Raw genomic sequence first — 18,243 nt, 5'->3', positions numbered from 1 at the left:
GCACCTGATGTGGGCGAGCGGGTACAATGCACGTCCACGGCCGCGTGCATCCTATGGATGCGGAGGCGGGGTGCGGTACGGGCACCCACAAAGTTATTAAGTGTCCAGAATTGGACGGCAGTGGAGGAGGAGATGTTACAGGCTGCCTTAGCGGGGACCAAGGGGATGGATCAGTATCTTAAAGCGTGGGGGGAGGTTAAGAGGACTCTGACTAAGGCAGCAGAGGAGAGACAGTTTTGGTTGTCGGCACAGGAAGCTAACCGGGGGGGAGGGGCGGAAAGCACAGACAGAGGAGAGTTTGTAGTGATTAGGCGACTCAGACGAGCGTGAAGGTGGAGAATCTGGGAGCGCAGACGGGTCTGTCACTATGTGGGGACGCGGAATGTGATAAGCTTGCAGCGAGCAGTAGAGTGAGGGGTGTGGTCCCGGAGCAGAGCCCCCGCGGGAGAGCTGCTTCCCAGTCGAGCCCAGCCCGCCGGGTTACCCCTGGGACGAGGATGCGGCGGGGAATGCCGAGCGGGCGGAGTCGGGTGGGGGTGCGGCGCAGGATGGTCAGAGAGTGGGGGGGCGCAACCCCGGGTTAGACTGGGCACTATTGGGCACGCGAGGGGAGACAAAAAGAAAACGCAGGAGAGAGTAATACCAACTGCGCCGCCGGGGACGGCACGGCGTGAGCCCCCCCGCCCCTTCCATCCGGAGCCGCCGCGGCGTAGCCGTTTCCTGGGCCCGTTAAGTTTCTCCGGAGTGCCCCCGCCCCGCGCGCCGACACCACCGGCCCTCACAGCCCTCACGAACAGCTGGGCTCATCCTTTCCGTCCTCAATCCGTTGCCTCAACGAGTGTAAAAACTGTTGGCCGTGATGCCATGCATTTTGCTGTAAATGTGATGACAAATAGTGTTTTTCTTGCAGTGGAGGCTTTCTGGGGTGTTTCAGGTGTCAGGAACGGAACTTGGAAGAACAGAACATTTTGGCTTTGAGAAGTCAGTGACACATTAAAAAAAAAAAAAAGGTGAAGAAATTTTATAAAAAGTGATTTGTGTTTTGGACTCATTGTTATGGGTAATGGCAAAGTTGACAACTGGGATTTAATCATTTCATGGTTACTAACAATGACAACAGAGTCATAGGAGTTAGAATTATTGGGATCTATAAAGATAGATTTTTCTGTTATGTTTGATTTTACTGACAATACCAAAAAATTTTAGACAGGATGTGGATCCCATCCTGGGCGTGTATAAGTATCTGCTTTATTAACTCAGCTATGCTAATTAGGATACTGGCTTAGCAAACAAGCTAATCAAACCCCAATAACATTAGAAGGCTTGATTAGTGATGTAAGTAGTATTAGACGTGCAACCTTGCAAAATAGAGCTGCTGTAGATTTTTACTTTTAGCACAAGTGTAATAATTTTGTTTGTCAGCTGTGCTTTTTTTTTCAGTGTATAAAAAGAAGCTTACCAGACATGAGTTGCACAAAAAGAAAAAGGAGGAATTGTGGAGGAATTTCTGTGTGAAAGAGGCCACAGCCTGGTAACAGTGAACAACCCATGACTTGAGAACTAATGTGCAGATTGTCCTTGAGCCACTCTCAACTGTGAGAAAAGAAAAAGAAAGAATGCCTACATGATAACAAGTTCGAGCAAGGAGGAGGCTGAAGCAGTATGTGAAACTGCAAGGCTTATCGCAGAAAGTGCACCTGGCTTTTAGAGAAAGGACCAATTAGAAGTAGTATAAACATGCTAGCTTTGCTGCTGATTATAAAACTCTGATGCTTGTTAGTAAAATTGTAGTTAGGACCTTAAAAAAAAAAAAACAAACCAAACCAAAACCACCAAAAAACAAAACAAAAAAAAACCAACAAAAAAAACCCCAAACAAACTAGTTTTACTGTGGGGGTGACGGAGCAGTGGAACAGGCTGACCAGAGGGGTTGTGGAGCCTGCTCCCTTGGAGGTCATCAGGAGCCACCTGGGCATGTTCCTATGTGACCTGGTCTGGGTGAACCTGCCTCTGCGGGGTAGGGGGTTGGACTGGGTGATGTCTGGGGGTCCCTTCCAACTCCTAACATTCTATGATTCTATGATTCAGTGACCGACGGGGGCAGGTATGAATGGGCTCCCCTAGAAACAAAGGTTGTGAAGGAACTGCATGGGACTGTAAAGACACACATTTACAGACGCTTCATCAAAGACCAACACAGCGACAGTGGTGTGGAAACAGGGAGACAGATGGGAGAAAATCTTGCATACTGACGCCACAAAATTGGTGCAATATCTAGTGGCCAAGGCTGTCGCCGATGCCCTGGAGTCATGGCATTCAACGCCACTCAATATCGTCACCGACTCGAGATTCGTTGCTGAACTAGTTCGACAATGTGCACGAGCCATTTGTGCCTCCACCAGTATAGCAGACTTCATATTGAATGCCTTAGAAACTCATGCTGCCCCCTGCTCTAATGTATACATCAACAGTCACACCAATATTTCAGGGACTTTCACTGAAGGTAACCAAAAGGCAGACAAAGCAGCAACGCATGCATGACCTAACTCCACTCAAGAGGATTTCCAAGCAGCCAGACAGCTACATGCCTTTTTGCATTGTGGAACGCGGGCTCTACATCATCAGACCAAGATCCCTCTCCAAGTGGCAAAGCAGATAGTTGCTACTTGCCCTCAGTGTGCTTCGGTGCTACCATGGGAAGCTGGAGTTAATCCCCAAGGGTTGCTCCCAAATCAGATCTGGAAACGAATGTCATAACTCATGAGCCCTTTTGTCCCAACCATCACCTCCATGTCACCATTGACACCTGCAGTGGCTACACACTAGTTACTCCCATGCATGGAGCCACAGCGCGCCACAGGATCAGGCACTGGCTACAATGTATAGCTGTCTTAGCATGTCATGAACAAATCAAAACTGACAGTGGGCCTTGTTACGCCTCCCATGTGACACAAGAATTCTGTCAAACCTGGCAGATTAAGTTGGTGCATGGCATCTCTTAGAGTAGCCAGGGACAAGCAATCGTTGAATGCGCTCACGCTACTCTTAAAGTACAGCTCAACCATCTTAAGGAGGGGGAGAGCATGGGACATAGAACTCCCTGATAGGCAACATGATATTTTAATGTGCCGTCTGTACGTCCTTAACCACTTTGTTCGAGGGTCAGGACCCATACCAGTGCAAGCACACTTTAGAGAGCAAGACTGGTAGCAGTAGATAAATTACCAGCAGTCAAATTACAGCAAATCGACACTGGGGAGTGGGAGTCAGGATGAAGGCTTTGATGCCTAGGCCAAGGGTATGCTTGTGTAGAAAAGGAGGGAACCCAGCAGTGGGTCCTGGCGAAACGAATACGACCAGAGATACGAGTCTTAACGGTCCACTGAGTCTCTTTTGCAGGTTGACGTGTTCTTCAGAGTGTTTGCTGTGACACAGATCCAGCTGGGGTCACTCAACTATTGGCTAGATGTCCTGGTTTTGGCTAGGATAGAGTTAACTTTGATGAGGAAGTAGGAAGGGGCACAGCGTGGGCAGCTGACCTGGGCTGGCCAACAGGTATTCGATACCATACTGACATCATGCCCAGTACCTAGAAGCAGGGAGCTAGTCGGGGGCGGGGCTTTGGGAGCACAGGCGGGGCTACCGGTCGGAGGGGGAGTCGCGTCCGGTCCCGGGTGGTGAGCAGCCGCAGCACGCGCCATTCCTTTTGTATATTCCCCTCGTGTACTGTTAAAACTGTTCCTTTTTTCCCCCTGAACCTGTTCATTCTTATTGTTGTTCTATTAAACCGTTCTTATTTCAACCTATGCAGGTTTTTCCCCTTTTTCTCTGGTTCCCCTTCCCACTCCACCGGGAGGGGAGGAGTGAGCGAGCACCCTCGTGGCTCTTTGTTCCCGGCTGGGCAAAACCACGACATAGTTGGCGCCCAACGTGGGGCCCGCAGGGTTGAAATAAGACACAGTAGGTTGAAACAATAGTCACGATGTTGATGGATTTGCTTAACTGCTGTTGGCCCATAATTTGTCATATGCACTATGTATTCTCTCTGATAGTGTTTATGTCCTTTGGAAAAGGGACAAAAGCACTCGTTCTGATGTACTGGTTGTTACTGGCTTATGGTATGGTTGTATCACTGGGTATGGAGCTAGGCCAATACTTGTACATGAGTGGGTTGGCATTTCTGCAACTTGGACATTTATTTTCAGAAGGTAGTGACAGTAATGACACCCAGTTCATGGGAAAAATGGAGGGACGTAATTTTTCCATTTTTTCCATCCTCCCTTACTCATTCAAGTTAACTGCAATAGCTTTTGACAATTCCGAATGCACTTGGGATGTCCCAGCCATTGTGGTTTTATTGCTCTGTTCTCCAGGTAGGGTGTTTTTCTTGGGTAGAGTTGTGAAATGTGTTTTCCAGACTGTTATGAGGTTGTGCAGCTATGGAGGGATTGATATACAGAAGAATATGAACCGGTAATGGAAGAGTTTTTTACTTGTACAGATTAGGAATGCCACCCAAGCAACCAATGTGGCCATTCAAACTGAGGCAACTGATGCTGTTGCTGCCCTAACTCCAACAGCAGACACTGATCCTGAATCAGAGGATCAACCTGTGGCAGTGTCAGTTGCTCCTGTCCAGAAAAAGAAACACATAAAAAAATCAGTTCGCCTTGTGAGGGATGAAGATGAACCAGTATGATCACGGGAACGGGAGGAAGAGTCAGAGCCAGAGCCAGAGATAATCACCCGATTCTTGTCCCTGAGCGAACTGCGAGAAGTGCAAAAAGATTACAGTCGCCACCCAAGCGAGCACCTTGTTGCCTGGCTGCTCCGATGCTGGGAGAATGGGGCCCACAGCTTGGACTTGGAGGGCAGGGAAGCCAGGCAGCTGGGGTCTCTGTCCCGGGATGGCGGCATTAGCAAGGCAATTGGAAGAAAGACACAAGTCCTCAGCCTCTGGAGAAGACTTTTGTCTGGTGTGAGGGAAAGATACCCCTTCAAAGAAGATATCATATGCCACCCAGGCAAGTGGACCACAATGGACAAAGGTATCCAGTACCTGAGGGAGTTAGCTGTGCGGGAAATGATTCATAATGAGCAGTTACCAACAGACCCAGATGAGGTCCAGTGCACACAGTCTATGTGGCGAAGATTTCTGCAAAGTGCACCATCATCTTATGCTAATTCATTGGCAGTCATCTCCTGGAAAGAAGGTGAGGGGAAAACAGTGGGGGAAATGGGTGTTCAACTTCGGCAATATGAAGAAAGTCTGTCTTCCTCCCTACAGGCTGTTGTCTCGGCTGTAGATAAAATGTCAAAAGAGTTCCACCAATTCAAAGAAGATATGTCCCGCACTCCACCTGCCCGAGTCCATACTTCAGCTATTAGTAGATGTCCCTCTGTTCAAGAGAGGGAATATAGAGGGCAGACACCACGAGGTGCTTTGTGGTCTTTCTTACCTGCGGGACCAGGGAGAGAACATGAACAAGTGACATGGGCAACCTACTTCGGCCTTAAGGGCACGGGCACGGCAACTACAGGGAAAAACCGCTACAAGGAGCAATTTCTCTTGGAAAGATGCTGCTCCAGTTTCCAGTGAGCAACTCCCTAGACAGAATAGAAGGGTTGAGCTCTATTCGAGTCCCCTCGAGGGGACTTCTAGCTCTTTTCTACAAAAAGTATCCAATGACTGCCATGGCCAGTACTAGGGAGGCCCTGCCTCCAGCCAGGTGGAGGAGAGGGACAACCGAGTTTATTGGACAGTGTGGATCCGATGGCCTGGCACATCGAACCCACAAGAGTACAAGGCTTTAGTGGATACTGGAGCACAGTGCACTCTGATGCCATCAAGTTGTAAAGGGACAGAATCTGTTTGTATTTCTGGAGTGACGGGGATCTCAACAGCTAACCTTGTTAGAAGCTGAAGTGAGTTTAACTGGAGATGAGTGGCACAAACACCCCATTGTAACAGGCCCAGAAGCCCCGTGTATCCTGGGCATAGACTACCTTAAGAGAGGGTATTTTAAGGACCCAAAAGGGTACCGGTGGGCCTTTGGTGTGGCTACAGTGGAGACAGAGGAAATTGAACAACTATCCAGCATGCCTGGCCTTTCAGAGGACCCTTCTGTTGTGGGTTTGCGGAAGGTTGAGGAGCAACAGGTGCCAATTGCGACCACAACAGTGCACCGGCGGCAATATCGCACCAGCAGAGATTCAGTGATTCCCATTCATAAGTTGATTCGCCAACTGGAGAGCCAAGGGGTGATCAGCAAGACTCGCTCACCCTTTAACAGTCCCATATGGCCAGTGCGAAAGTCTACTGGAGAGTGGAGACTGACAGTAGACTATCGTGGCCTGAATGAAGTCACGCCGCCGCTGAGCGCAGCTGTGCCGGACATGCTGGAACTCCAATATGAACTGGAGACCAAGGCAGCCAAATGGTATGCCACCATTGATATTGCCAATGCATTCTTCTCAATTCCTTTGGCAGTAGAGTGCAGGTCCCAGTTCACTTTCACTTGGAGAGGGGTTCAGTATACCTGGAATCAACTGCCCCAGGGGTGGAAACACAGCCCCACCATCTGCCATGGACTGATCCAGGCCACGCTGGAGAAGGGCGAGGCCCCAGAACACCTGCAATACATTGATGACATTGTTGTGTGGGGTGACTCAGCAGAGGAAGTTCTTGAGAAGGGAAAGAAGATAATTCAGATTCTTCTGAAGGCTGGTTTTGCCATTAAACAAAATAAGGTCAGAGGGCCTGCACAGGAGATCCAGTTTTTAGGAATAAAATGGCAGGGTGGACGTCGCCATATCCCAATAGATGTGATCAACAAAATTGCAGCCATGTCTCCCCCAACTAGCAAAAAGGAAACACAAGCTTTCCTAGGTGTTGTGGGTTTTTGGAGGATGCATATTCCAAATTACAGTATGATTGTGCGCCCTCTCTACCACGTAACACGGAAGAAAAATTATTTTGAATGGGGTCGTGAACAGCAACAAAGTTTTGAACAAATTAAACAGGAGATAGTTCATGCAATGGCACTTGGGCCAGTCCGGACAGGACCAGATGTTAAAAATGTGCTCTACACCGCAGCTGGGGAGAATGGCCCTACTTGGAGTCTTTGGCAGAGAGCACCTGGGGAGGGTCGAGGCCGACCCCTTGGATTCTGGAGTCGGGGATACAGAGGATCCGAGGCCCGATACACTCCAACTGAGAAGGAGATACTGGCGGCATATGAAGGGGTTCAAGCTGCATCAGAAGTGATCGGCACAGAAACACAACTTCTCCTAGCACCCCGACTGGCAGTACTGGGCTGGATGTTCAAAGGGAGGGCCTCCTCCACACATCATGCAACTGATGCTACATGGAGTAAGTGGATTGCATTGATCACACAACGAGCTCTTGTAGGAAGTTCTAGCTGCCCTGGAATTCTGGAACTGATCACGAACTGGCCAGAGTGTGAAGACAGTGAAATATCACCAGAAAAGGAGGCAATCCGTGCTGAAGAGGCCCCATCATATGAGGAACTTCCAGAAGATGAGAAGCGGTATGCCCTGTTCACCGATGGGTCCTGTCATCTTGTGGGGAAGCATCAGAGGTGGAAGGCAGCTGTGTGGAGCCCCCTACGCAAAGTTTCAGAAGCTGCAGAAGGAGAGGGTGAATCGAGACAGTTTGCAGAGGTAAAAGCCATCCAGTTAGCTTTAGACATTGCTGAACGAGAAAACTGGCCAAGGCTTTATCTCTACACTGACTCATGGATGGCAGCAAATGCTGTGTGGGGGTGGTTGCAGCAATGGAAGCAGAACAACTGGCAACGACGGGGCAAACCCATCTGGGCTGCCCCAATATGGCAAGACATTGCTGCTCGGCTGGAGAAGCTGGTTGTGAAAGTGCGCCATGTAGATGCCCACATACCTAAGAACAGGGCAACTGAAGAACATCTGCATAACCAGCGAGTGGACAAGGCTGCAAAGATTGGAGCAGCTCAGATAGATTTAGACTGGCAACACAAGGGGGAGTTATTTTTAGCTCGGTGGGCCCATGACACCTCAGGTCATCAAGGAAGAGATGCCACCTATAAATGGGCTCGTGATCGAGGGGTGGATTTAACCTTGGATGCCATTGCACAGGTTGTTCATGAGTGTGAGACGTGTGCTACAATCAGACAAGCCAAGCGGTGGAAGCCCATATGGTATGGAGGACGATGGCAGAAATATAAATACGGAGAGGCCTGGCAGATTGATTATATCACACTGCCACAGACTTGCCAAGGCAAACGTCATGTGCTCACAATGGTGGAGGCGATCACCGGCCTGTTGGAAACGTATCCTGTGTCTCATGCCACCGCTCGGAGCACCATCCAGGGCCTTGAAAGGAAAGTCCTCTGGCGACATGGCACCCCAGAAAGAATTGAGTCAGACAATGGGACGCACTTCAGGAACAACCTCATAGATGCCTGGTCCAAAGAGCATGGCATTGAATGGGTTTATCACATCCCCTATCATGCACCAGCCTCAGGAAAAGTTGAACGACACAATGGACTATTGAAAACCACACTGACAGCAATGGGGGGTGGAACATTCAAACATTGGGACACAAATTTAGAAAAGGCCACCTGGCTAGTCAACTCCAGAGGATCTGTGAACAGAGCTGTCCCTGCCCAATCGGAACTTTTACATACTGTAGAAGGGGATAAAGTCCCTGTAGTGCACGTAAAAGATCTGTTAGGGAAAGCAGTATGGGTGAGTCCTACCTTGGCTAAAGGTAAACCCATTCGTGGGATTGTTTTTGCTCAGGGACCTGGGTACACTTGGTGGGTGATGTGTAAGGATGGGACAATCCAGTGTGTACCTCAAGGAAAATTGATTTTGGATGAGAATAGCCTGTGAATTCGTTGAATCAAGTTGTATTATGTTAGTTGTTAAATAACGTTGTTGTATGTCGTCATTACCATAGTTGCTCTATGCCATATCACTGACACTAGAGTAAGGACCACCCAGATCACTGAAAGATGGACATGGACAAGCAAGATACAGAATAGCAGAATGTGAATTGGTGCCCAGTGACGTCCTCAAGATCAGTGCTTTCAACTTACAGATAAGACACACTTAAAAGACCAACTGCAAAGTCCTGATACTGCATGCAGTGACCTATCCTACACACACACCCCATCTGCCCTGCTGTGAAAGATTTATGATGAATAAGACCTGACGTTATGAACTAAACGGCTAAATGGACTTAACGGGAATGTTAGGGGGGTGGCCTATAAACTGAGGGAATGATATACTTCTCTGTGTGTGCCCCTATTTTTTCAGGGAGAGGAAATGTGGTGCTCAGATGTTGTATACTGTGAAACTAGGCATGATGTAGATGGTATAGAAAAAGGGGTGGAATGTCCTGGTTTTGGCTAGGATAGAGTTAACTTTGATGAGGAAGTAGGAAGGGGCACAGCATGGGCAGCTGACCTGGGCTGGCCAACAGGTATTCGATACCATACTGACATCATGCCCAGTACCTAGAAGCAGGGAGCTAGTCGGGGGCGGGGCTTCGGGAGCACAGGCGGGGCTACCGGTCGGAGGGGGAGTCGCGTCCGGTCCCGGGTGGTGAGCAGCCGCGGCACGCGCCATTCCTTTTGTATATTCCCCTCGTGTACTGTTAAAACTGTTCCTTTTTTCCCCCTGAACCTGTTCATTCTTATTGTTGTTCTATTAAACCGTTCTTATTTCAACCTATGCGGGTTTTTCCCCTTTTTCTCTGGTTCCCCTTCCCACTCCACCGGGAGGGGAGGAGTGAGCGAGCACCCTCGTGGCTCTTTGTTCCCGGCTGGGCAAAACCAGGACACTAGATTGGGCAGTGAAGTGGAACACGACCAGCACCTGTTTATATCTTCCTGCAGTTGGCTCAGCTAGCACATGTGCTGGGCAGACATGTTATGTATCAGCCCATGCCACAGGATGCTGGAGTCATCGAGCTTAGGGAGGGGGAGATGTTGTAGGCACCTAGAAGATCTCAGGTTGTAACGCAAGAGGCGGAGGGTACAGAAGAGGTGGGCACGAGGTGGAGTGAAAGGAGGTGCTTGCATTAGCAGGTAAAAGCATATGGTGTAAACAATTAGTTGGAATAAAGCATCATCCATACTGTGTATGCAGTGATCTTGTCCCCTCAGCGGGGGTGGGCTGAGTGATCCGTGCAGGTGGCCTGGTGATGTTGCCGGTAGTGGCAACAGGATGGCATTGCAACTTAGCAGGTATCTAATGCTGACAAACAAGCAGACAGTGTTGAGTGAGTTTTGATTCATGTGTATTAAATCTGGGAAGCCTTGCTGTCTCTAGAAAGAACTCACACGGATCTTACATATTATTCTGACTACTGCTCAGCAATAAATAAAATATTCCTGTGTCATCAACATTATTTTCATCATAAATCCAAAATATAACCCTGTAGGAAAAAAAAATTACCCTATCCCAGTTCAAAACCAGGACGCAATCAAAATCTGAGAAAAGTGACAGTGTCCTCTTCTGCTTCCTCCCTCAGTACCTCCTGAGAGGTAGGAAATGTTAATATTGCTCTAATAGGTGGTGTATTATCTGCTGTCCTTGAAGTTCAAAGGAAGACAGAATTCCTCTCAGCTTAATGCATTCACCTGCTTCCCTGCCAGGTCCATACCCCTAGCTTCCTTCTCCATAAAGGGTTAAAGTTCTTTGCATTTTTGACCTAACTTCATGTAGGAAAAAAAATTTTACTTGTCAGTATAAATAATTCAACCCTCTTAAAATCTGCTTTAAACTCTTTCACTCAGTGATTCTCTGTGGCATTGAATTCCATGCACTGATAATGTGCTACCTTAAGACACTTTCCCTTCTGTTCATTTCACATTTTCTGCCTGCCAATTTCATTGACTTCTCTCTTATAATTGTGTTATGGAGCTGGCACTGGCTGTGGACAAATACTAGTTCTCTTTCCCCTGAACCACAGAATCATAGAATCATAAAATGGAAGGGGTTTGAAGGGTCCTAAAGGATCATCTAAGTAGGGTCCTGAAGGATCATCTAGTCTAAAGTGCCTGCTAAAGCAGGTTCACCTAGATCAGGTCATAGAGGAATGTGTCCAGGTGGGTTTTGAAAACCTCCCAAGAAGGAGACTCCATACCCTCCTGGGGCAGCCTGTGTCAGGTCTCCCTCATACAGTTAAATAGCTTTTCGTTACGTCTAAATGGAACGTTTTGTGTTCCTGCTTCATCTCATTACCCCTTCTATCACTAGATACAAGAAAAAAAAGTGATGACTCAACCTCCTGACATCCACAATTTATATACTTGCAAATATTAATGAGATCCCCCTTCAGTCTCATCTTTTCTAGACAAAAGTCTAGTCTTGTCTTATCATTTACCACAATTTTTCCTCATATGGAAACTGGGGATTGGAGCATCCCCTGATCATCTTGGTGGCCCTGCACTGGACTCTCTCCAGAACTTCCTTGTCCTTCCTGAGCTAAGGAGCCCAGAACAGGACACAGGACTCCAGATGAGGACTCACCAGGGCAGAGTAGAGAGGGAGAAGAACCTCCCTCGACCTGCTGGACACACTCTTCTTGATGCATCCCAGGATGCCATTGGCCTTCTTGGCCACGAGGGCACATTGTTGGCTCATGATTAGTTTATTGTCAATCAGGACTCCCAGGTCTCTCTCTGCAGAGCTACTCTCCAGCAGGTCAATCCCAAGCCTGTACTGCTGTATGGAGGTTGTTCCTTTCCAGGTGCAGAACTCTGCACTCGTCTTGTTGAACCTCATGAGATTATTCTCTGCCCAAGTTTCAAGCCGGCTGAGATCCCGCTGAATGGCAGCACAGCCTTCTGGTGAATCAGCCAGTCCTCCCAGTTTGGTGTCATCAGCCAACTTGCTGAGGGTACTCTCTGTCCCCTCATCCAGGTGGTTGATAAAGATGTTGAACAAGGCTGGCCCCAGAACCGATCCCTATGGAACTCCACTGGCCACAGGCCTCCAACTCGATTCTGTGCCATTGATCACCACCCTCTGGGCTCTGTCATTCAGCCAGTTCTCTCGATCCACCTCACTGTCCACTCATCCAAGCCACACTGCTTGAGCTTTCTGATGAGGATGTTACGGGAGACAGTGTCCAAAGCCTTGCTGAAGTTAAGGTAGATTACATCCACTGCTCTCCCCTTATCTAGCCAGCTGGTTATGCCCTAATAGAAGGCTATCAGGTTGAGAATTGGGCAAAGAACCTCGTGAGGTTCAACAAGGGCAAGTGCAGAGTCCTGCACTTGAGAAGGAACAATGCCATGCACCAGTACAGGCTGGAGACTGGCCTACTGGAGAATAGCTCTGCAGAGAGAGACCTGGGAGTCCTGGTTGATAATAAACTAACGATGAGCCAGCAATGTGCCCTCATGTCCAAGAAGGCCAATGGCATCCTGTGATGCATCAAGAAGAATGTGTCCAGTAGGTCGAGGGAGGTCCTTGTTCCTCTCTACTCTGCCCTGGTGAGTCCTCATCTGGCTGGAGTCCTGTGTCCAGTTCTGGGTTCCTCAGATAAAGAAGGACAAAGAACTTCTGGAGAGAGTCCAGTGCAGGGCCATCAAGATGATCAGGGGACTGGAACATCTTTCTTATAAGGAAAGGCTGCAGGAACTGGGTCTGTTTATTCTGGAGAACACTGAGGGGAGATCTCATTGATATTTACAATATCTAGATGGTGGATGTCAGGAGGTTGGGACATCTCTTTTTTCTGTTGTATCTGGTTGACAGGACAAGGGGTAATGAGATGAAGCTGGAATATAAAAAGTTCAATTTAAACATGACAAAAAACCTATTTTACTTTGAGGGGGATGGAGCACTGGAAAAAGCTGCTCAGGGTGTTATGAAGTCTCCTTCTTGGGAGGTTTTCAAAATCCACTTTGATCTAGATGGACCTGTTTTGGCAGGCTGGTTGGACTATATGATCTCTAAAGGTCCCTTCCAACTTCCTGATTCTATGAGTCTATAAAATCATATTGTAACTCAATAGTCGCAACAAGGTACAGAGATATCAGCAATATTGGTGTTTGTCCTCTTTTCTGAAAGGCTAAATGAGATAAAATTGTCTGATAATCACCCTCTATTGTCTTATATGGATTTCATAAACTATGTGTGCCCATATTTCAATGATGCAATTTAATGTACACATTTTTTGAATGCTCAAACATATGTCAAAAGTATTGTATAAACATTAGCCAGTGTTAGTCTGTCAGACCATTAAAAGTGTTTTTATTTATCAACAAATATATTTATTCCCTTGGGAAATATTTCTGATCAAGAAAACAATTTTTTAAATTTGATAAAGAATTTCAGCATATGCTTTTAAGTAAAGTGAATATACACATTATTTTTCTAGTAGTTGCACCTCTTCGTTTGATTATGATCCAAATTATGTTTCCTTCTCTATGGTTTGTTTAGTGATTGGTCAACACTCCAATATGGGTGACTTTATGTTGTAATTGATTGATTAAACTATATCTTGATTCTTTGTGATGTAGTGGGTGGCAGGTGTGTGCAAAACATTCTTCTGAAGTAGTTGGGGATACAAAAGTAGGTCTATCTGATACTTGCTGTTCACATTGGTCATAGTGGTGTTGGATTCAGTGGTAGCATTAGTTTTGGGATTAAAGTTTTGAGAATTGGCAGAGAAGTGTTCTCTTGACTCTAGGGAATAGGGACAGTGTCACTAGCAAGGCCCCATAGTGAGAACACTCTGTCTTTTACCTTTATAAAAATGCTTTTCATGCTTGCATTTCCCTATGTAGAGCTATTTGTTTGAATGATTTGTTGGTACTTACAGAACAGACCAGTGTATAATACTGTGTAATGTCATCTACTTTCTACATTTCTAAACACATTTGGATAAACTTTACAAGGAGTAAATATTATACAAAACCTCAGCAGTTGTGGCTTAAATCACTTGTAAATAACACAGTCCATTCCTTCTTAATGTAGCTGCACTTGCTGTGAGGGAATTAAGTTAAATTTGCAACAGAGAGAGTATGCCGCGTTTACAGGTCTCACAGCCTTGGGCATAAGGAGAATTGGAACTGAAATACTTTAAAAAAAAGCAACCTAAAGATTGCCCATTTTCTCCTTCCCATCTCCTGCATGTGCTCTTCTGAGAGAAAAAAACCCAACATTAATTCAGACAGTAATGACTGTTGTTAGTGCATCCAAATCCAGAATATCAAAAAGATGAACAACATATAAATCCTCCTACCCTTGGGTAGCGTAAAACTTAAAATATCCCTGAACTGTGCATTGCACCAGCTGATGGCTGAGATGAATCAGAGCAACCATATGGCAGGAAGAGAGCTGAATGGTGAAGCAGGAGGCTTAATTTTCTAAGCTTAAGAAGGAATGTCAGATAGCTATGAAAATAAGTAAATAAGCAGATAAATAAATAATGGAAACTGCAGGAGTTCAAGACAGGAAGAATGTTTTGAGTTGACTTCATATACAGGTATATCATACAAACACATTCAGTATTTTTCTAATGCTGTATTCGTTTGCTCTCTTGAGCAGCCAGTCAAACACATTGTAGATACAAATATCCTGCTCTGTCAAGTGTTCTGTAACTTGGTAGGATCACCTCAGGTGCAGTGATAAATCAAGTGGATTTTCTGCTCCAGTTGGGATTCTTGTACACAGGGAGAAATCACTGATCTTATTTCAGTTGAGACACTAGACTAACTAGACATATTACTATGACTCTTAACTTAGATTCAGCCTTTGCTATGACAGAGTCCCTTTCAGAGCACTTTACTGATGCAGCAATATCAGGGCTACTCTCTGGTCAGCAAGCTAGTAAAACTGCTGGGGAAAGCCTCTGATATTTTTTTGGCAGAGACAGACATCTCCAGCTTGTAAGAGTTAAACATGAAGAAGGGGCTAGTCTAACTCTTTTGATGGTCTAAATCTGCCCAATTTGAACTTTAGAGAGTCCTGTTCATTCAGCATCCATTTAAAGAAATAGCACCGGCATGATCTATAATCTCATTAGGAGCTATAGTCTCCTATATAGTTAACTATGCAATTTTATGCAAAAAGCCTACATATACCTCTCTGCAACTTCTCCGAGTCCTTTTTGATACACCTTCTTGCGCAGCATGTACATGACATTTGCTGTCATAAAAAGGTCAAATTAAGTCAGTAGCTGTACGGGGAGACTAGCTGACAGCAGCAGTCACCAATCCAACTCCACCTGTTCCCTTTACTGAACAAACCCATACAAAGAAGCAGCAGAATGGTTTGTGCTTCTCTCAGACAGCTATTGAAAGTGAAATGAACTACCAACAGCACCTAAAAGTCATAGCCAGCACAACTGTTATCAGGGGGATAATGGCCTTTTTGTGGTCAACAATGGACCCAGTGTTGTATTTGCTGACTGTGAGCATACAGTTTAAGTCATAGTAAGCTTATAGCCCTATCCATGGAGGAATGAACCTATGACCCTCCCTGTCTTCATTGCTACAGAAAGCTACTTTTTTCATGCTAATATGCCTCTTTTGTTTCCTGGTGTTTGCATCAATGATGTCATATGTTCAACGATCTCACCCTTGCCAAAATCTGTAAAGCATTCATGAATGAAGAACCTATAGCGTTTTGAAAAATAGTCACTTCAGTCAGAATTACAGTCCAGCATTATTAAATATAATGTGCCTTGCTCACCTACCCTCTTGGCAGAAATGACAAATGCATCTCTTTGGGTTATTGTTAGAATGTGCAAAGGTAGAACATTGGTCATCCCCAAAGCACTGGGAGCTTTACAATTTTATTTTTATTTTTGAAAAATACTTTCATTATATTTTTCATTTTTGTGTGAGTCTATATCACCTGAATTTTCTCACCCAAGATATAATGCCCTGCTTGTCACTATCAGTTTAAATCATGTGGCTACACAGGAGAGCTGCATTGCAAGTGTTTTCTTTTGGCACTCAGCTGTACTTTTTGATTTATTGTAGCAGTATTGTTTAACAGTTACCACAGTAAGACCACATCCAAAAAAAAAGACAAAAACATGGAAAGCAAAACCTGTGGTGTGTAATGAAATAATCTTTCTTTTTTTAATGGAAAAAATAATCGAGGAAATTAAAAAAAATATATTTTGGGAAGTAATTTAGCTTTAAAATGAAGCTGAGTGGTAAATTAGTAACTTATTAAAGATCTACCATGGTAGGTGGACTTTGTTGCATTGTACTGAAAGCTTCCCTATTCGGAACTTTCGCTCTGAGTACCGGACGGCGATCACCCCAAGGAAGACGAGAGACCGGCAGTCTCATACCTCACGCAGGAGATAGAGGAGGCGACCCCGAGGCCCCGGCGGGGAGGGTTTATATAGAGAGGGGAGGAGAGTGGAAAATTCCAGCACATCTGCACATCAATAGTGTGGGGAAGGAGAGAGGAAAATCCCAGCACACCTGCGCAGTTCCATTCGATACAAACCCCAACCATACCGAAACAAACCCCAACATGTCCAGACATGCCCAAACAAGCCAAACAAACCCAAACAAGTCCCAACCCAGGTCACCCTGATAGCGTGGGGGGCGGGGAGTAATGTCCTTAGTTTTACCCTGCAGTTTCTGACGCCATTTTGGTTCAATTTTTTTTCCTTTCTTTCATTACTTCAAGAGGGAATAAGAATCTGAAAGGCAAGTGAGAAGAAAAAAAACTTATAATTTCTGTAATATGACAGGGGATTTTACAAAGCATTCTCTTGTTCTGTCTGCCAGGATTCATCCAGAATTAGCATTTTCTAAAAATAATAAGAAAATTTCTGAATTAATTATATCTGCTTACTTGATTATTCATTAGAATGGTTGTCATTGTAAAGACAAAAGCTAAAAAATTACTGCTACTGCTATTGCTACTGGAGTGGCATTTCAGTTTGCTATGGTGTAAATGGACCAAAGTATGTACAAGCTGTAGGGGAACATCTTTTTCTGCATGCAGAGGACAATATGGAAAAAAACAGAGAGCAGTCAAAGATGTAATAAGCAGAATTTATGAAGCAGTATATGTACAGCAGTCATATTTGAAGGCTCTGAGCCTTTAAGTTTTATGTAAAGGGACTACTTGGAGTGCATGAAGTCTTTTAGTATTACTACCTATGTTATTGCTAGATGTTGAATGTGAATGTTTAGGTGTCAGTTTCAAAAATGAAAGAACATATCGGTTTACAGATAGGTAACAAACAATTTTATTTTTTTCTGAAAAGAGTGCCTGTTGTCAACTTATACTTCTTAAGTGTTGGTCAGGTCCTCATCTGGCATAAAGCAGTACAGCTCTACTCAACTAAATGACTGACCTTTAAGTCTTTTAAGGTGAACTTTTAGTCTTCGAGGATTCAGGACAGTGGAAAACATAGTGACTGAAATTCTCTTACCTGAAAATACCAATCCCCATAGAGGAAACCAAAGATTCCAGACAGCTGATTTAGGACTAAATCAAAAGAGGATGATGATACATGAAAAGTGAAGATGGATTTGTTCAAACAAGGCATCTGTTTTCTCAAAACTGTACCTGATCCAGAAAACAGGTACTTCTCAGTGTATGTACCACAAGGATTCACACAGGTAGGTCTACCAGGAAAAACCCCCTACTACATGAGAGAATGAGATGCCTGTGAACCGTACACATTTCCACAATATATAGAAGATGCATATGAATATTAAACTAATATTCTGCCTCATCCTCACAGGAAAGAAGTTTCTTCTCATGTTCAAGTGGAACTTCTTGTGTTCCAGCTTGTGCCCATTACCCCTTGAACTGTCACTGAACACTAAAGAAAAAATAATTGCCTCATCTTCTTAACACCCAACCTTTCAGTCCCTCCTTAGTCTTCTCTTCTTCAGGCTGAACATCCTCAGGTCTCTTAGCCTTTCCTTGTAAGAAAGATGTTCCAGTCTTCTGATCATCTTGGTGGTCCTGTGCTGTACTCTCTCCAGAAGTTCCCTGTCTCTCTTGAGCTGGACAGCATAGAAATGCATGCAGTACTCCAGATGAGGCTTCACCAGGGCAGAGTAGAGGGGAAAGTGAACCTCCCTCGACCCGCTGGACACACTCTTCTTGATGCATCCCAGAATGCCATTGGCCTACTTGGCCATGAGGGCACATTGCTGGCTCATGTTTAGTTGTACATCTGAGCTTCCAGATGTCTCTCATCAGAGCTGCAGTCTAGTAGGTCATCCTGTACTGGTG

This window comes from Colius striatus, chromosome 3 (assembly GCF_028858725.1).
Source record: "Colius striatus isolate bColStr4 chromosome 3, bColStr4.1.hap1, whole genome shotgun sequence".
Classification (NCBI taxonomy): Eukaryota; Metazoa; Chordata; class Aves; order Coliiformes; family Coliidae; genus Colius; species Colius striatus.
The sequence above is the reverse complement of the archived record's forward strand: the minus strand, read 5'-3'. Positions refer to the sequence as shown.